Source organism: Salvelinus alpinus, chromosome 7 (assembly GCF_045679555.1).
Source record: "Salvelinus alpinus chromosome 7, SLU_Salpinus.1, whole genome shotgun sequence".
Classification (NCBI taxonomy): Eukaryota; Metazoa; Chordata; class Actinopteri; order Salmoniformes; family Salmonidae; genus Salvelinus; species Salvelinus alpinus.
The window spans coordinates 71,634,487-71,651,581 of NC_092092.1; positions in this window are offsets into that span (position 1 = coordinate 71,634,487).

Sequence of the window (17,095 nt, forward strand, 5' to 3'; positions counted from 1 at the left end):
CATTAGCCTGATGTCTTTTTCCAATCCAGAACTCCACTGGGAAAAGATCTAGAGCCTTCTTTACTGTCTTAGAAACCTTTCTTTTAAATACTCTCAGCTTTTCACAAATAATAAAGTCTTACGTGTAAATCTAAACGGTGAGAACTGTTTGTTTGGTTCAGTTTGTTTGTTTTTCTATGCGAATAAAAATGGATTGGTAAAAGTGAAAATGTTTTTATACTGTATGTGTTTTAGTGGGAGGTGGTGGTGGGTTGTGTTAAATTATACTGTACAAATAAACTGGCAGAATATTACAAAGAATCAATAGCAACATAAATACATAATGAGGCAGAGTGTTGTTCATTAAATATACTCTCTGAATACATAGTAGCTGTGTTATTATTACTGACTAGATTTATGAGCCTTAGGAAGCTACTCCCTATCGATTTGTGTGTGTGTGTGTATCAACATGTTCTGGAGACGTGTGTGTGTGTGTGTGTGTGTGTGTGTGTGTGTGTGTGTGTGTGTGTGTGTGTGTGTGTGTGTGTGTGTGTGTGTGTGTGTGTGTGTGTGTGTGTGTGTGTGTGTGTGTGTGTGTGTGTGTGTGTGTGTGTGTGTGTGTGTGTGTGTGTGTGTGTGTGTGTGTGTGTGTGTGTGTGTGTGTGTGTGTGTGTGTGTGTGTGTGTGTGTGTGTGTGTGTGTGTGTGTGTGTGTGTGTGTGTGTGTGTGTGTGTGTGTGTGTGTGTGTGTGTGTGTGTGTGTGTGTTTTTATCCCCGGAACGAAACGGGGATAAACCTAGCTGAATTTGTCCAATAGAAACTCTTGTTTTTCAACTGTTGGACTAATGATTACATCCTAGATCAGCTAGATGCAGGCAAGACGGTATTGAATGTGTCAATGTCTGTCACCTTGATTACTCCAATTTGTTTCTGGACCTACGTTATAAGCGTTCATTTGTAGGCTAGGTTGTAGCGACCTCATGATGGGTACAGGGGAAATTAAAGTATCATGTAGTAGCCTAAACCTATTACTGTTACATTGAACTGGGTAAATGGAATATGAATGACAGTCATCCAATATCCTGTAGAAGAAACAAGGCTCCCTAATCTTGAACAGCACTGACCGCCACTGGCATACAACTTCCAACTAAATGCTTACTTGGTTCCATCCCGGCAATGTAGTGCAGAGCGATTAACTGACATTTTGGTTATTTTTTGGTTTTTAAAATGGTTCAATTATTTGAATTCCATTTAGTTTTCCTGTGAACTCAATGCACAATTTCTCTAGAGATAAATCAGATCAAGCCCGAACCGTGCGATGTAGTTGTAGTTTCCAACAGGCCAATATTCTACATAGGTTAGAGCAGAAAACGTGGCAATTAACTACAATTACCATAATCCATTGCGTGCCTACTTGTCACAGACCAGAGAGGGAGAGAAGACACTAAAGATGTGCAATCGAGAGGGATAGAGAGCAGTTGGTTCATGAGGTGTCTCTACCTGAAAATGTATTATCTACGTGATTGATAGTTGGCATTCATCAGTCAAAAGTATGCCTTATTTACTTTTAAGAACTACTAAAATAGTGATTTTGTTAGACAGCATAGGCAGCAGCTCTATAGAGATTAGATGACTTGGAATTAAATAATTAAGTCATCAAATAAAACAAATGTAATATACGGTACACAACAACTGAAATAAGGTATTAAAGTAAAGTAATGTGAATAAATGATGGTTAATAAGTGATAAGCAGTAATAGGCAGTCACTACCATCAAAAAGCACTAATCGCTCAGCGCTACCTGTAATGGGTGTTCTCCTCCTCTTCGCTTGAAGAGGAGGAGTAGGGATTGGACCAAAGCGCAGCGTTGTTATAGGACATAACGATGTTTATTAAAGATAAAGACGAACACGAAAAAACACTTGAGAATTTACAAAATAATAAACGAAGTCAACAGACCTGAACAAACGAACTTACATAACACGAAGAACGCACGAACAGGAAAATAGACTACACAAAACGAACGAACAAACGAAACAGTCTCGTGTGGTGCAAACATACACAGACACGGAAGACAACCACCCACAACAAACAATGTGAAACAACCTACCTTAATATGGTTCTCAATCAGAGGAAACGTAAAACACCTGCCTCTAATTGAGAACCATATCAGGCAACCCATTAACCAACATAGAAACACATAACATAGAATGCCCACCCCAACTCACGCCCTGACCAACTAAACACATACAAAAACAACAGAAAACAGGTCAGGAACGTGACATAACCCCCCCCTCAAGGTGGGCACTCCGGACGCACCACCAAAAGTCTAGGGGAGGGTCTGGGTGGGCATCTGACCACGGTGGTGGCTCAGGCTCTGGGCGTGGTCCCCACCCCACCATAGTCAATCCCCGCTTCCGTATCCCCCTCCCAATGACCACCCTCCAAATAAACCCACCTAATTTAAGGGGCAACACCGGGATAAGGGGCAGCACCGGGATAAGGGGCAGCTCCGGACTGAGGAACGGCAGCTCCGGACTGAGGGACGGCAGCTCCGGATTGAAGGACGGCAGCTCCGGACTGAAGGACGGCAGCTCCGGACTGAAGGACGGCAGATCCGGGCTGAAGGACGGCAGCTCCGGACTGAAGGACGGCAGCTCCGGACTGAAGGGGGGCAGCTCCGGACTGAAGGGGGGCAGCTCCGGACTCAGGGGCAGCTCCGGACTGGCTGACGGCTCTGGCTGCTCATGGCTCGCTGACGGCTCTGGCTGCTCAGGGCTCGCTGACGGCTCTGGCTGCTCAGGGCTCGCTGACGGCTCTGGCTGCTCATGGCTCGCTGACGGCTCTGGCTGCTCATGGCTCGCTGACGGCTCTGGCTGCTCATGGCTCGCTGACGGCTCTGGCTGCTCATGGCTCGCTGACGGCTCTCGCTGCTCATGGCTCGCTGATGGCTCTGGCTGCTCATGGCTCGCTGACGGCTCTGGCTGCTCATGGCTTGCTGACGGCTCTGGCAGATCCTGGCTGACTGGCTGCTCTGGCAGATCCTGTCTGGCGGACGGCTCTGGCTGATCCTGTCTGGCGGACGGCTCTGGCTGATCCTGTCTGGCTGACGGCTCTGGCTGCTCATGGCTCGCTGACGGCTCTGGCTGCTCATGGCTCGCTGACGGCTCTGGCTGCTCATGGCTCGCTGACGGCTCTGGCTGCTCATGGCTTGCTGACGGCTCTGGCTGCTCATGGCTCGCTGACGGCTCTGGCAGATCCTGGCTGACTGGCGGCTCTGGCTGATCCTGTCTGGCGGACGGCTCTGGCTGATCCTGTCTGGCGGACGGCTCTGGCTGATCCTGTCTGGCGGACGGCTCTGGCTGATCCTGTCTGGCGGACGGCTCTGGCTGATCCTGTCTGGCGGACGGCTCTGGCGGATCTTGTCTGGCGGACGGCTCTGGCTGATCCTGTCTGGCGGACGGCTCTGGCTGATCCTGTCTGGCGGACAGCTCTGGCAGATCCTGTCTGGCGAACGGCTCTGGCCGATTCTGTCTGGCGGACGGCTCTGGCTGATCCTGTCTGGCGGACGGCTCTGGCTGATCCTGTCTGGCGGACGGCTCTGGCTGATCCTGTCTGGCGGACGGCTCTGGCTGATCCTGTCTGGCGGACGGCTCTGGCTGATCCTGTCTGGAGGACGGCTCTAGCGGCTCGGGACAGACGGGCAGCTCTGACGGCTCGGGACAGACGGGCAGCTCTGACGGTGCTTGGCAGACGGGCAGCTCTGACGGTGCTTGGCAGACGGGCAGCTCTGACGGTGCTTGGCAGACGGGCAGCTCTGACGGTGCTTGGCAGACGGGCAGCTCTGACGGTGCTTGGCAGACGGGCAGCTCTGACGGTGCTTGGCAGACGGGCAGCTCTGACGGTGCTTGGCAGATGGGCAGCTCAGACGGTGCTTGGCAAACGGCAGACTCTGGCCGGCTGAGGCGCACTGTAGGCCTGGTGCGTGGTGCCGGAACTGGAGGTACCGGGCTAAGGACACGCACCATCAGGCTAGTGCGGGGAACAGCAACAGGGCACACTGGACTCTCAAGGCGCACTATAGGCCTGGTGCGTGGTACCGGGCTGAGGGCACGTACATCAGGGCGAGTGCGGGGAGAAGGAACAGTGTGTACAGGGCTCTGGAGACGCACAGCAGGCTTGGTGCGTGGTGTAGGCACTGGTGGTAATGGGCTGGAGACACGCACCACAGGGCTAGTGCATGGAGGAGGAACAGGGCTCTGGAGACGCACAGGAAGCCTGCTGCGTGGTGTAGGCACTGGTGATACTGGGCTGGGGCGGGGAGGTGGCGCCGGAAATACCGGACCGTGCAGGCGTACTGGCTCCCTTGAGCACTGAGCCTGCCCAACCTTACCTGGTTGTATGCTCCCCGTCGCCTGACCAGTGCAGGGAGGTGGAATAACCCGCACCGGGCTATGTAGGCGAGCCGGGGACACCATGCGTAAGGCTGGTGCCATGTATGCCGGCCCGAGGAGACGCACTGGAGACCAGACGCGTTGAGCCGGTTTCATGGCACCTGGCTCAATACTCAATCTAGCCCGGCCGATAGGAGGAGCTGGTATGTACCTCACCGGGCTATGTAACACGGTGTCTGCCCGTACTTTCGCTCTCCACGGTAAGTACAGGGAGTATGCGCAGGTCTCCTACCTGACTTCACCACACTCCCTTTTAGCCCCCACCCAATACATTGTTGGGGTTTCCTCTCGGATTTCCAGCCACGTCTCCTTGCTGCCTCCTCATACCACCGCTCCTGGGCTTTCGCTGCCTCCATCTCTTCCCGAGAGCGGCGATATTCTCCAACCTTAGCCCAGGGTCCTTCTCCGTTCAATATTTTCTCCCATGTACATGAGTCCTGGTTTCTTGGCCGCTGCTGCTGGTTCCTATCATGCCGCTTGATCCTTGTTTGGTGGGTGGTTCTGTAACTGGTGTTCTCCTTCGCTTGAAGAGGAGGAGTAGGGATTGGACCAAAGCGCAGCGTTGTTATAGGACATAACGATGTTTATTAAAGATAAAGACGAACACGAAAAAACACTTGAGAATTTACAAAATAATAAACGAAGTCAACAGACCTGAACAAACGAACTTACATAACACGAAGAACGCACGAACAGGAAAATAGACTACACAAAACGAACAAACAAACGAAACAGTCCCGTGTGGTGCAAACATACACAGACACGGAAGACAACCACCTACAACAAACAATGTGAAACAACCTACCTTAATATGGTTCTCAATCAGAGGAAACGTAAAACACCTGCCTCTAATTGAGAACCATATCAGGCAACCCATTAACCAACATAGAAACACATAACATAGAATGCCCACCCCAACTCACGCCCTGACCAACTAAACACATACAAAAACAACAGAAAACAGGTTAGGAACGTGACACTACCACAATGCAAAACACTAGAAATAATAAAACAGAAGAATAGGAACATCAAGTAAAAGGCTCAGTAGAAGAGAATGAACCTTTTAGCATCAGTATAATACAGGAAGGCACAATTTATAGTCCAATATTTACACGTGTTTTGGGGAAGGAGGGATTCGGGGGGCAAGTGTTTAAATTGTGCAGTATTTAGAAATCATAATAAGACTCTGGCATTGAAGTATATGTTTGTGTGTGTGTGTGTGCGCGCACCAGCCACCAGCCAGTTTCCATTTAAATACCTCTCACTGAGTAGTACTAATTGCAGTACAGTACAAAACTCTGACACAACTTTTGGCGATGACATTCAATTTATACGAATGAATGAAGTTCCTAGTAGAGTAGTAGTAGAATACACACAGCACACACTGCTTCAGCATCAGGAGAGCTGTCGGGCAGCTCTCTCCGACCTACAGAATAAACACAGACTCATTTCTGCCTCTCACAGAAACCATCGCCCTACTAATTAATGACCCTACTAACTTTCCCTACTTAATTACCTTACTTAAGAACCCTACTTAATGACCCTACTTAATGACCTTTCTTAAAAACCCTACTAAATGACCTCTACTTAATTACCTTACTTCAAAACCATACTCAATGACCCAACTCAATGACCCCTACTCAATGACCCCTACTCAATGACCCCTACTCAATGACCCAACTCAATGGCCCTACTCAATGACCCCTACTTAATGACCCCTACTCAATCACCCTACTCAATGACCCCTAATTAATGACCACTACTTAATTACCTGACTTAATGACCCTACTTAATGACACCTACGTAATGACCCTACTTAATGACACCTACGTAAATACCCTACTTAATGATACCTACTTAATGACCCTACTTAATGATATCTACTTAATGATCCTAATTAATGATACCTACTTAATGACTCTACTTAATGATACCTACTTAATGATCCTACTTAATGATACCTACTTAATGACCCTACTTAATGATACCTACTTAATGACCCTACTTAATGATATCTACTTAATGACCCTACTTAATAATGATACCTACGTAATGACCCTTCTTAATGATAGCTACAATGACAGGAACAGAAAAGGTAAAGTCTGAACACATAACAATACAACCTTGTAAAATGGGTTCCTGTAGCATTTCTCAAGGGAGTTTCATCTCTGAAGAGGGTTTGCTAGCTCTTAGAATTAGCAAGACAGGCCGAGCATGCCGAAGGGGTTGAAAGGCGATGAGAGCATCGATCACAATATCCATGTAGGTTGTGGCAATATTGGTTATTGTTATCAGCAGTGTTGTAGTACTCGAGTCCCGAGTACTTGTGACTCGACTTGGACTTGACAATTGGTGACTCGGACTTGAGACTCGCCTTCTCGACCACTCACCCTTCCGTGCCTTGTATTTGCACTTGGACTGGATAGGCTAATAATGTGTCCATTTTGTTATAATGTTTGAGTCACTCAAATAGCATAAGCCATGGCAAAATGTGTAGAATTGCAGGAAATTAGCTTTAAAGCTGCAACATTGTATCTCCGCCACATGGCAAACTGAGTAGAATTGCAGACCTTTTCTTTAAAACAGCAACATTTTGCCAACAGGAGGGCTTCTCAAATGTTCGGTCGGCGAGCGCACAATTGGCCACGCCCACGCCACGTCCACCACCTAAGCCCCATTTTGATCCAAAACAAAAACTTAAAAACAAAGTCTAGCTATTGGTCTCTCCTTCCCCATGAGTATAGTAAAGTAGGCGGTCTTTGTCTTGTCGCTCTGCCCTCCCACTTTCCCCCCTGCAACCCATAGCCAGATTCTGACAAGTCTCCCTTTAGTTTTAACGCTGCAATAAAAAACATACACAAATATCAGTGGGTGATTTCAAAAAAGTAGTTGAGAGCCTGACTTACCATTCATATATGTAGTAAATAAGTAGTGAAACACAGGTATTGAGTAGAACTTGTGAGGTAGTAATGAATGGTAAATTAGTTGGTTTCCTTCACAACAGCTCTGCGCTGCGCTGCAAAGCGCAAGAAGTATGAATGCCCTGACTTCTGCAGAGGCCATATCACCACAAAAATGGATTGGCCATGCAGTGCCTTTAATCCATAGCAGAGGCTGGGGGATGGCACAGTCCAAGAAGAAGGGGAGTGTGACTGAAAGGTCCTCCATGGTCAATCACACCCCTGCATTGGTCACGCAGCGTTTACTGTGATATGGCCTCTGCAGAAGTCAGGGCATTCAAATTTCTTGCACTTTGCGGAGCAGCGCAGATCTGCTGAGCAGAGTTGATGTGAAGGAAGATGTCAAGGAAGTGAGTTTGTGTTCATACAGGACCTCCCGCCCCCCATCTACTGTCAACCAATCATGTCAACGTGGAGCTATATGGAGCTCTCCGCATTGTTACAAAATTTGGAAGGCACATGGCAATGCTGTACTTAATTTGGCCTCTGCATGCCTCCAGAGGCTCTGCAATTGCATCACAACATCCATACAGCGTCTTCAACCACATTTTCGGATCAAGTATAAATCTCTCTCCACCAATTTCAGCACATTCCTTGTTTCAATTTTTTTTTTTTTTTTACCTTTATTTGCCTTGGCAAGTCAGTTAAGAAAAACATATTATTTACAATGACAGCCTAGGAACAGTGGGTTAACTGCCTTGTTCAGGGGCAGAACGACAGATTTTTACCATGTCAGCTCAGGGATTCAATCTAGCAAACTTTCGGTTACTGGTCCAACACTCTAACCACTAGGCTACCTGCCATCCCTTCATAACTTCATTGTGTGAATTGTTTGCATTTGATTTTTAGTGTCCATCAATTCCCCATTACATATATCCCCAGTAGACCATTTACCATTAATTCCTATCATTTCTCATCTACAATATCAATCAAATCAAATGTTATATTGTCACATGCGCTGAATACAACAGGTGTAGACCTACCATGAAATGCTGAATACAACAGGTGTAGACCTACCATGAAATGCTGAATACAACAGGTGTAGAACTACCATGAAATGCTGAATACAACAGGTGTAGACCTACCATGAAATGCTGAATACAACAGGTGTAGACCTACCATGAAATGCTGAATACAACAGGTGTAGACCTACCATGAAATGCTGAATACAACAGGTGTAGACCTACCATGAAATGCTGAATACAACAGGTGTAGACCTACCATGAAATGCTGAATACAACAGGTGTAGACCTACCATGAAATGCTGAATACAACAGGTGTAGACCTACCATGAAATGCTTACTTACAAGCCCTTAACAATGCAGTTCAAGAAATAGAGCTAAGAAAATATTTACCATATAAACTAAAGTAAAAAATAAAAAGTAACACAATAAAATAACAATAACGAGGCTATATACAGGGGACACCGGTAGAGAGTGAATGTGCAGGGGTACAGGTAAGTTGAGGTCATTTGTACGTGTAGGTAGGGGTAAAGGGACTATACATAGATAATAAACAGCGAGGAGCAGCAGTGTAAGAACAAAGGGAGGGGGGGGGAAGAGGTTAAGGAGCATTTTGGACCTAGACTTGGCGCTCCAGTACTGCTTGCCGTGCGGTAGCAGAGAGAACAGTCTATGATTTGGGTGACTGGAGCCTTTGACAATTTCTGGGGCCTTACCCTGACACCGCCTAGTACATAGGTCCTGGATGGCAGGAAGCTTGGCCCCAGTGATGTACTGGGCCGTACGCAATATCCTCTGTAGAGCCTTAAGGTCGGATGCCGAGCAGTTGTCATACCAGGCGGTGACACAACCGGTCAGGATGCTCTCGATGGTGCAGCTATTGAACTCGTTGAGGATCTGGGGATCCATGCCAAATATTTTCAGTCACCTGAAGGGGAAAAGGAGTTGTCATGCCCTCTTCACGACTGTCTTGGTGTGTTTCGAACATGATAGTTTGTTGGTGATCTGGACACCAAGGTACTTGAAACTCTCGACCCGCTCCACTACAGCCCTTTGATGTGAAAGGGGGCCTGTTCGGCCCTCCTTTTCCTCTAGTCTACGATCAGCTCCTTTGTCATGTTCACGTTGAGAGAGAGGTTGTTGTCCTGACAGCACACTGCCAGGTCTCTGACCTCCTCTCTATGGGCTGTCTCATCGTTGTCGGTGATCAGGCCGACCACTGTTGTGTTGTCAGCAAACTTAATGATGGTGTTGGAGTTGTGCTTGGCCACGTAGTCGTGGGTGAACAGGGAGTACAGGAGGGTACTAAGCATGTACCCCTTCGGGGCCCCCGTGTTGAGGATCAGTTGGCAGATTTGTTGTTGCTTACCCTTACCACCTTGGGGGTGGCCCGTCAGTAAGTCCAGGATCCAGCTGTAGAGGGAGGTGTTTAGTTCCAGGGTCCTTAGGTTAGTGATGAGCTTTGTGTGCACTATGGTGTTGAACGCTGAGCTGTAGTCAATTAACAGCCTTCTCACATAGGTGGTCCTTTTGTCCAGGTGGGAAAGGACAGTGTGGAGTGTGATTGAGATTGCATCATCTGTGGATCTGTTGTGGCGGTAAACGAATTGGAGTGGGTCCGAGATGATGGTGTTGATGTCAGCCATGATCAGCCTTTCAAAGCACTAAATGGCGCCAACGTGAGTGCTATGGGGCAGGTAAGGCAGGTTACCTTCATTTTCTTGGGCACAGGGACTACGGTGGTCTGCTTGAAACATGTAGGTATCACAGACTCTGTCAGGGAGAGGTTGAAAACGTCAATGAAGACACTTGCCAGTTCCCGCGCAAGCTCTGAGTACACGTCCTGGTAATCTGTCTGGCCCCGCGGCCTTGTGAATGCTGACCTGTTTAAAGGTCTTGCTCACAGCAGTATACCACCCTGCATCCCACTGCTGGGTTGTATCTGAAGTTAAGCAGGGTTGGTCCTGGTCAGTCCCTGGATGGGAGACCAGATGCTGATGGAAGTGTTGTTGGAGTGCCAGTAGGAGGAACTCTTTCCCCTGGTCTAAAAAATTATTATTATTATGCTCACTCAGCTGTTCCTCACAAGTAATACAACAAATGGTCTATTACCAGTGTGATCATGCGGGGCGGCAGGTAGCCTAGTGGTTAGAGCATTGGGCCAGTAACCAAAAGGTTGCTGGTTCAAATCCCTGAGCTGACTAGGTAAAAATCTGTCGTTCTGCCTCTGAACAAGGCAGGTAACCCACTGTTCCCCAGTAGGCTGTCATTGTAAATAAGAATTTGTTCTTAACTGACTTTCCTGGTTAAAACATTTTGTATATATACCTAAAAAAAAGTCCTGAATGGTCTGAGAAGAATAACATTGGCCGGGAAATTCAAGCATAATGTGGGCCTATATATAGCTTACTGCACAAACATTGTTGCTACAGAACTATTTTAAATTGGTTATGTTTTTTTAAGTCAGGGTTAAAAAAAATCAGAGCGGCAGATCCCAACTTGCATTTTGACTCAGAAAGTGAGCCTGACTCAGAAAAGGTTGGTGACCTCTGGCTTAAAGCATCAGACAAGCTCAGTGTATATAGTTGATTTGATTCTAAACACATAGGGTGTGTCTATATAGGGAAAAATGCATGTTTAAAAATGTTGACCAAACGATTGGTCGAAAGAACAGTCGACTTTCAGTTGACCAAGATAGTTTTTTTTGTCGGGGACAGCCCTAGAACATACTAATTAAGGTATAGCCTGTCTCTCTTGTCGTGATGTGTGTTTTGTACTATATTTTTTATTTTATTTATTTTATTTTTTATCCCCCGTCCCCCCTGTAGGAGGCCTTTTGCCTTTTGGTAGGCCGTCATTGTAAATAAGATTTTGTTTTTAACTGACTTGCCTAGTTAAATAAAGGTTAAATAAAATACAAAATAAATAGGTCTAGCTCAGTTGAACACACAACAAAGCATGCAGCCTTGATAAACTCAGCCTTAATGAACGCAGCCTTGATGAGCACTGTGCTGATGAGCAGACCGACTCCTTTCTGAAATTTCCACATTGCACTGGGCCAATCAGGCTAATGAGGCTCTCACTTCCTCCATTCGAGCTAAAGTGGCGATTGATTGGGGGGTGGGAAGCCTTTACAGAGGGGAGAAATAATTGCTATGAATGGGCAATCTGCAAACTCATTCACTTTTTTTCCCACCGTTTTGTTTACCGACATACTGGTCATTAGGGATTGACTCTGGGGGCTCCTGTTAACTTGTCAATGTCAAACATTTAAATGAAATATAAATCAGACTGCTGTAAATTATTCTGGGATAATTTGTCTGTCCGTTTTGGAGTGCTTCAGCATTGCAGTGGTTGCTGATGGTGGTCCGACCGAGCGGAATGTGTGTGCGTGCGTGCATGTGGGTCGACAGACAAACTTCCTAACTACAGTGTGGATACAGTTGGCCTACAGTAGAGTATTCACAGTTAGAGATACACTAACTAAAACTGACAGAAAAAGCCTGAAGTCACTACAGAAACTACAGCAGAGATAGCAGTCAGTTACACTACCTACAGCCTCCAGCACACACGCACTGTTGGGGCGAGTGACTTACAATGGCTAGTTGTTATTAATATATATTTATGTTGTTGTGCATTTTGCTATTTGCCTCGACTCCTGCATGCTTTGTTGACTATGAACTTTCTTGTTTACCCAACCATGGGACAGACTATGTTTGTTCCCAAACTCGGGACTCTGACTCTCTATTGGTTACACAGACTTTTGGCCTCCCATCCTATTCTACACCTTTCGCCGGCTTTGTATTCATGTTACCTGATAAAATTGCTGTATAATATGATCTTGTTGCCATCTAATGCACATTCACATGTCATAAATCAACACTGCAGAGCTCTCCCTGTCCTCTGCCGTGCCCTGATTGTATTACTGTTGATGATATCTGGAAATGTGCATGTACATTCTGGTCCATCTATAGCCCCAATTCTGGTTTCTGCTCTGATATCTGTTTCACTGATTTCAGCTCTCGTAAAAGCCTGGGTTTCCTGCACATTAACACTAGAAGCGTATTACCTAACATGGATCAATTGAAAGTGTGGGTTCACAGCTCCAATCCAGATGTGTTGGTCATTACTGAGACGTGGTTAAGAAAGAGGGTTTTGAATACTGATGTTAACCTTTCTGGTTATAACCTTTTTTGTTAAGAAGATCTTCCAAAGGTGACCGCGTGGAAATAATAACCAAGGATCACCTTCAGTGCTCGGTTGTCTCCACCAAGTCTGTCCCCAAACAATTTGATTTGCTGGTTTTAAGCATTAAACTTTCAAAAAGCTCTTTGTTGACTGTTGCTGGGTGCTATCGTCCTCCATCAGCACCGGCCTGTACCCCACCTGCTCTAGGCTCTCTCCTGGCCCCTTACACTAAGTCTGAATGTGTCCTGCTAGGTGACCTAAACTAGGACATGCTTAAACCACCTACCAAGTCCTAAAGCAATTGGACTCCCTAAATCTTTCTCAGATTATTACCAATCCCACAAGGTATGAATCCAAACACCCAGAAAAGGCTACTCTCCTCGATGTGATCCTGGCAAATAATCATGATGGGTATCAGTCTGGTGTTTTATGTAATGACCTTAGTGATCACTGTTTTACAGCCTGTGTTCGTAATGGCTGCTCATAGACGCTTGCAAAAAACTTTAATGAGCAAGCCTTCCTTCATGAACTGGCCTCTGTAAAATGGTATAGAATCGGCTTGATCCACTCTGTCGAAGACGCTTGGACCTTTTTTGATATTTTCAGTGGTATTGTTAACAAACACACCCCCATAAAGAAAATTCGAATTAAAAACAGGTTCAGCCCCTGGTTCGATCATAGTCTTGCAGAATTACTTCACCTCAAGAATTGCATTTGGCGAAAGTCTCGGCACACGCATACTCAGGCTGACTGGCTCTCATTCAGGCAATGAGAAATAAGTGCAGTCAGGCTATCCGGAAGGCCAAAGTGAGTTACTTTAAGGAGCAGTTGGTCTAACCCCAAGAAGTTCCGGAAACCCTCCTTCTCACAGCTGCCCTTAATGTTGATGATGTGGTTGTTACTGACAAGAAGCACATGGCTGAGCTCTTTAATCACAACTTCATTAAGTCAGGATTCCTATTTGACATGGCATGCCTCCTTGCCTGTCCAACATTTCTTCATCTCCCACCCCTTCTAATACAACTTTCCCCGATGCTCTTCTCTCTTTTCCCCCTGCCTCGCTACAGTTTCTCCCTGCAGGCGATCACTGAGTCTGGGGTGCTAAAGGAGCTCCTTAAACTTGACCCCAAAAAGCCATCTGGGTCAGATGGCTTTGACCCTTTCTTCTTTAAGGTTGTTGCTCCTATCATCGCCAGGCCTATCTCTGACCTTTTTAACCTATCTCTCCTCTCTGGGGAGGTTCCCATTGCTTAGAAGGGAGCCACGGTTAGTATTTTATTTAAATGGGGAGATCAAACTGATCCTAACTCTTTTAGGCCTATTTCTATTTTGCCCTGTTAATCAAAAGTGTTGGAAAACAAGCTTTCTCTGTCCTTAACCCTGTCTGAACACCTCCAAAAACAAAGGTTGTGTGGTTTGGTAAGAAGAATGCCCATATCCCCACAGGTGTGATTAGGGTTGCAAAGGGTCAGAAACTTTCCGGTAAATTTACGGAAAAGTGATCTTATAACAGTGAACCTTTTTTTGTGGGATACACAAGGCAATTTTAGGTCTTGTGGCATATTTTGGTTAAACTATCCCCAATTCAATGTAATTTCATCCCTCTGCAAGCACAGAGCATTCTTCTATCACATGTGCAGTGCACTCTTCCATCACATGTACAGCTGATTCTCAAGATCTTGCACACTAATGAGATGCTATTGAGCCCACACTACTACACTGTCTGAGCCAAGGACTACATGCTTTCTGGTAAGTTTTGATTACAATACTGGGTGGGGTGAAGATATTTTATGTGACATACATGATTTTTTTGTTAACTAGTAAATAGTAGCCTACAGCAAAGTGTGTTTAAATCATTTAACTTGTTAACAATTTCTGCTAGTTAGTTTTTGCTACCATGTGGGTTTTAGCTTGCTTGAGCCTGCTAACGCACCTGTTTCCATACATGTTTCATTTTAAAACATTTATCTTACAAAAGGAGTTGTTTAATCTAGCTGTTTAACTATTTATCTGTACATGGAATTGTATTTGGGGTTTTCTTCCAAATTTTTTCCCTAATCTTTACAGGAAAATGCCACGGCACTATCTGATGTGTGGAGACATTTCACTGCAGCTAATGTAGAAGGAAAAGCTGTGTACATTTGCAAATACTGTGCCAAATCATATGTGAAGAATGCAACAAAGATGCAGAATCATCTGGCCAAGTGCATAAAGTTCCCTCAGCGCTCACAACAAGCAACCTCTGGCAAAAGTCTCTCTACTTCTATTCGAGGTGAAAATGATGAATCAGACACCTTATCGATAGCAACAGCTCATGGTCCTCCTGGAATCAGAAGTTTTTTTGACTCAATGGAGGAACGTAGTCAGAGAAATGCTGATGAATGTCTTGCTCGAGGGTGTATGCAACTGGTTCACCTCTAATGCTCACAGGCAATGTGTATTGGAAGAGATTTCTGAATGTTCTTCACCCAGCATACACTCCTCCAACCAGACATGCTTTATCTACTCATTTGCTGGATGCAGAGTTCAACAGAGTTCAAGTGAAGGTCAAGCAAATCATAGAGAAAGCAGACTGTATTGCAGTCATCTCTGATGGGTGTTTGAATGTTCGTGGGCACGGAATAATTAACTACATCATCTCCACCCTTCAACCAGTATTCTACAAGAGCACAAACACAAGCGACAACAGACACACCGATCTCTACATTGCAGATGAGCTGAAGGCAGTCATCAATGACCTTGGACCACAGAAGGTATTTGCACTGGTGACAGACAATGTTGTGAAAATGAAGGCTGCTTGGTCTAAAGTGGAGGAGTCCTACCCTCATATCACACCCATTGGCTGTGCTGCTCATACATTGAATCTGCTCCTCAAGGGCATCATGGCACTGAAAATAATGGATACACTCTACAAGAGAGCCAAGGAAATGGTTAGGTATGTGAAGGGTCATAAAGTTATAGCAGCAATCTACCTCACCAAACAAAGTGAGAAGAATAAGAGCACCACATTGAAGCTGTCCAGCAACACCCATTGGGGTGGTGTTGTCATCATGTTTGACAGTCTCCTGGAGGGGAAGGAGTCTCTCCCATCAAGAGGATCTTCGTGGATGATGTATTTTGGGAGAGAGTGGGAAGCGGCCTGAAACTCCTGAAACCTATAGCAGTAGCCATTGCACGGACTGAGGGAGACAATGCCATATCCTGTCTGATGTTCAGACTTTGCTTAGAGAAGAAATCAGTTCTGCCCTGCCTACTGTTGCTCCAAGCAGAGGAAACTGCAGTTCTGAAATACATCAAAACGCGTGAAGACTTCTGCCTGAAGCCCATACACGCCGCAGTGTACATGTTGGACCCCAAGTATGCTGGCAAGAGCATTCTGTCTGGTGCAGAGATCAACAAGGCCTATGGTGTCATCCCTACTGTGTCTCGCCACCTTGGCCTGGATGAGGGCAAGGTTCTTGGTAGTCTGGTGAAGTACACTTCCAAGTAAGGGCTTTGGGATGGAGATGCAATATGGCAGTCGTGCCAACATATCTCATCAGCCACCTGGTGGAAGGGACTTTATGGATCTGAGGCTCTTTCCCATGTTGCCTTCATCATCCTCCAAATCCCACCAACATCAGCCGCCTCAGAGCGCAACTGGTCCTTGTTTGGGAACACACACACCAAAGCACGCAACAGGCTGACCAATACAAGGTTTGAAAAATGTGTGGCCATCCGGGCAAGTTTGAGGCTTTTTGAGCCTGACAACGAGCCATCCTCAACAAGGTTGGAAAGTGACAGTGAAGATGAGGCCTCAGAGTCTGATGTTCAAGAGGTGGACATTGAGGAGATCCAGGGAGAAGACATGGAAGCCTGAGAGGAAGACAACCAAAGCTTCAGTTTCTAGACTATCATTTTACAGATGTATGTTGATAATGTTTTTGGAGATGCAATGGATCATTGGGGATCATTCAACATTCCCTTTTGTTGTTCAGTGAAATCATCCCATGTGAAGAATCAACTCATTTAATTAAAGTTCAATTTGTAACTAACATTTTTTTTTCTATGGGAAGGATTTAATCATTTGCAATTATGTCTACTTATGATATGGTAAAAGGTTTATGTTTCTGTTGCCATATGATATGGTAAATATGTCCAATGCAAAAAACATCTACATTTAAATGGTATTAATATTAATTTGCATATATTCCAGTGAATTCCCATCTATTCCCGTTAATTCCCACGGAAAGTTTCTTCCTCTGAATATTCCCCATTATGTGCAACCCTAGGTGTGATTACTACCTCCGAGGGTTTAGAGCTTGAGGTTGCCATCTAATGCACATTCAAATGTCATAAATAAACACTGCAGGGCTCTCCCTGTCCTCTGCCATGCATTGATTGTTTTACTGTTGATGATATCTGGAAATGTGCATGTACACCCTACATCATACAAGTACTTGGGAGTATGGCTAGATGGTACGCTGTCATTCTCTCAGCACATATCAAAGCTGCAGGCAAAAGTTAATCGTTCCTCTTTCACCCCAGCTGCCAAACTTGCCCTGATTCAGATG